At 35.7% G+C, this 4,055-nt stretch overlaps 1 pseudogene; it reads right to left on the reverse strand.

Moving 5' to 3' along the window:
• Positions 1-750: 750 nt before the first annotated feature.
• LOC143638875 (pre-mRNA-splicing factor CWC22 homolog pseudogene) lies at positions 751-3,593 on the reverse strand (annotated as a pseudogene).
• Positions 3,594-4,055: the final 462 nt, after the last annotated feature.

Consider the following 4,055-nt stretch of genomic DNA (forward strand, 5'->3'; position numbering starts at 1 on the left):
TGCATATCTCATGACCATATGTTTTTCAAAGATATATTAATCCAAATTAAATACACATTAACTCACCAATGATAGAACTTCAGGGCTGAGAAATAGAAGAGTTTTAATTTAACATATGTGGTAGTTCAGAGAGAAAGAACTGTTACCAAACAGAGAAATAATTTTACATAATATAGCCATGCATCATTTTAAAGATTAACAAATACCCTGCTTCACCAAAATACTTGAGAAAAAAATTACACATTACCTAATTTGTTTGACATAATATGAAACTTGTAATAAATCCTCTACTCTGAAAAAAATGTGGTAACTTGTAAAAAGTTCATAACATTTCATTACTAAAGTAAAAATACTAAATTAAAATGGTTTATCTATTTTGGTCTTCAGTGAGACACAAAAAGCCATTAATAATTATAGTACATTTTTAAGTAACTAAAAACATTATTTTCAGGAAAAACTATTTTGTCAATGAAAAGAAATCACTGATTCAATAAGCATTTGATCATCTTATTCACAAAATATAAGTAAGACTTAACATCCTCCTTCTGTTGAGACTTTTCTCTCCCAATAATTTTATGCGGAGGGCCTTGAGATATATCAATTACAAAACATGTTGAAAACATTTTTAAAATTTACAAATACAAACCAGTACTTTATACAACAGTTCTCTACAAAGTTTGTTAATCAATGTAAAAAATACTTTGTTTGAACTGAATATAAGGCATGTTCAGTTTATGTTATTCTGTAGAATCATTTTTGCCTCGTTGGAGATTTTTCTCTTCGTCGGTCCTGATTTTTCTTTGATTCTCTGGAATGTTCAGAGTATCTCCCAGATTTTTCCCATCGTCTCTCGGCACCATTCTGATACCTATCCTCATCACTTTTAGAGCCTGAATGTTTTCTGTTCTTTTCCCTTGACTTTGATCTATCTTTTCTTCTAAAATTTTCACTGTCCTGATTTTGGAGTCTGTGTTTCTCATTTTCAGAAAAAGAATTTCTTCTCTCTCTTCTCTTCTTTTTTGGATCACCACGTCTATTTTCCAAATCAATGTACATGTCCTCATCTCGGTTATTCCCAACTCTACTATAATTATTTCCATCGGAAGGAATACTTCTGTCTGACATGTGTTTTGTTATGGGATCTCTCCAATTCAGATCTCTTGAATTTTGACTTCTTTGTTTTTCTGACCTTCTTTCTCTCTCAGTCCTTGTTTCCTGGTGCTTTTGTTCTGGTCTTCTTTCTTCTTGTCTTCTATCATTTGTTTGTTGGTTCCTGATTGATTTATCTACTTCTTTACTTCTAGTCTTCCCTTGTCCCTTCTTTCTTACATCTTTAGCTGAGGCAGAGCTCTGACTACTGGTGGATGAAGAGTCACTCTCCTTGCTAGAAGACTCTGAACTGCTCTCGCTGCTGTCAGAATCAGAGTCAGAGGAGTCAGACTCAGAAGAGGACAATGCTGAAGATGAAGAAGTCAGGGAGGATTTATTTTGCTCAACATCTGGTTTTTGTGCCACAACAACCTTTGGTGTATTTTTAAGGTGCTCACGAAGTTCATCCGTTAAACCTCCAAGACCTATAGAAGTAAAAAAGTTGATGGCAAACCGAGTATTTCTTGGATTATCTCGTGGTAATAATCCTTCAAAGAATGGTTGTAGAGTTTCATCCTTTAATCTTGCATTAAGTTTAGGAAGGCCCATGTATTCACAGAGTTCCTGGAAAAATATTTTGACAAAAATTCTACTAGATGATGTAGTAGTTTCTTCACTCAGTTTTATACATTCTAGAACACTCCATGGAAGTGAATCAGTGTACAAAAGGTGAGCAAACATCTTAGCAACATTTCTCAATTTGTTTGTTTCCAAGCGATGGATTGTATCATACTGCTCTTTGAATATGCTTTCAAAGGATTCCATGTATTCCTTTTTAAGCATGCAAAATCGCCCAGCTAGTAAGCGAAAAAATTTTTCGTATGTTCTTTGTTGGGCACAACAATCAAGTATCATATTGCAGAGTTCTTTTGTTTGACTTTCAGGAAACTCCATTTTCAGCAGTTTGTGAGCACATTCTTCAAAATCTAAACTTGACTGAATAGCAAGATATATTGTACGATGAAATGAGACTAGATTAATTTCTGTTTTGTCATGGATAGTCACTTTCTGACCTTCTTCATCTTCTTCTCCTTCCTCCTCTTCTTCCTCCTCCTCTTCACTACTTTCAGCATCTTGGTCTGTGTTTGAATCACTATCTCCTTCATCAAGAATTTCCTTCTTAATAGCTTTGTACTTGTCTTCATTCTCCATAAAATTAGGATCTATCTTGAAAACATAAAGAACATCTTCTGGATTATAGTCATCCTCCAAAGGATGCATATGGGTGAACTGATCATCTTCTTCAACCAAGTCAAGTTCTTCCAGGATAATAGGGTGATCCTTGAATCCATCCTTCCGTACAGCAAACATCACTTCAATCATGTACTGAACTCTTTTATCAATTTCAGATTCATGCAGAATGTTTCGAAGGCATTCAAAGATAGCATTGATACCTCTTGGTGACACTTGTGTTAATTTGAGGCCACATTCTTTGAGAAAACCAATGGCTACTTCAACACTATCATCTGTTGGTCTTTCCAGGAGCAAAGTGAGCATCTCTAAGCATAAAACCTCATGTGCCACATTTTGGTTAATAAGATGTGCCACGAATTTTGAAGCAGTCAGACAAAGTTGCTTATCATTTCTTCTATAGCCTTTTCGAAAATTAAGAATTAACCTCTTGAGGATTAATTCTCCAATTTGTGGAAATTTTGAGTTGATTATTGCCACCAATGCTGCATAAACATGGGTGAAGATTGGAGAAGCACTCTGGGCTTGCAAAACAGATCTGGACAGGAGTCCTCTTCCTCTAACTATATTTTCCTGAAGAAACTCTTGAATAATAATACTTATATTAGAAATGTTGACTTTATTGTTAAGACCATTGATTGACTTCTTTAGGGCCTCCCAGCTCATCCTTTGGTATGCTAAGCTGTTCTTATCTGTAATCTGTTCTTGCATCATTCTGAGCTTTGCAGGAGGAATATATGCTCCACCAGTGCGAGTAAGAAGAGGGTCCAATTCATCCTTCTTCTTTGCAGTAGGTTCATCCTGGGAAGAACTCTGGATTACTGATGGTTCTGGGCTTCTTCTCCCAGGAGATGGGGATTTTCGGGACCTTTTCCGATCCATATCTCTTTCTCTCTCTCTGCGTTTTTCTCGATCCCTGCTTCGTGATTCCATGCCAGCATCATAAGAATGTCCTTTTCTTGAATGCTCATAGTCTGACCTGCTATAATCAAAGTAATCTCTATCCCGAGGAGACCTTTCTTGTTCTGCATATCTGTCTTCTGGAGAAGAGGTCCTCTGATATGAATTATAGTTTTCCCTTCTGTCATGACTAGAAGAATGTTTTATCTGTGCCACACTACTTTTCATTTTCTATTGCCAACTAGTCTGATCAAAGAATCGTTCCTCAAGTTGGTCCAAGTAATAAGTACACAATAGTTTGGATTGCTGGACAGTTTACTTTTTCTGTCTGCAAACATCACCTAAAGCTCCACCGCGCCAATGGATCAATTTTAATAAATATTTTTTACAGAGTAATTTTTCTAGCTTTAATGTCTTATCTTTTTCTTTTTTGGAACTGGGAACTGTACCCTAGGGGCACTTTACCACTGAGCCACATCCCCAGCCCTTCTTATTTTTTTATTTAGAGGCAAGGTCTCACTAAGTTGCTTAGAGCCTCACTAAGTTGCTGAGCCTGGGCCCAAATTTGTAATCCTTCTGTCTCCGCCTCCCGAGTTGCTGGGATTATAGTGTGTGCCACCATACTTGGCTCTAGCTTTAATTTATAAATCTTATATTATCTAATTATTACTGAGGAAGTCAACTTAAACATCTATGTGATGCTTAAACTTTTCCCAAACTGGTTTAGACTTTTTTATAATTGTCATGATTTTAAATTGCTATATGTAGTGAATTAGATATTATAATAACAAATCAATATAAATATAATGGCAAGT

Source organism: Callospermophilus lateralis, chromosome X (genome assembly GCF_048772815.1).
Source record: "Callospermophilus lateralis isolate mCalLat2 chromosome X, mCalLat2.hap1, whole genome shotgun sequence".
Lineage (NCBI taxonomy): Eukaryota > Metazoa > Chordata > Mammalia > Rodentia > Sciuridae > Callospermophilus > Callospermophilus lateralis.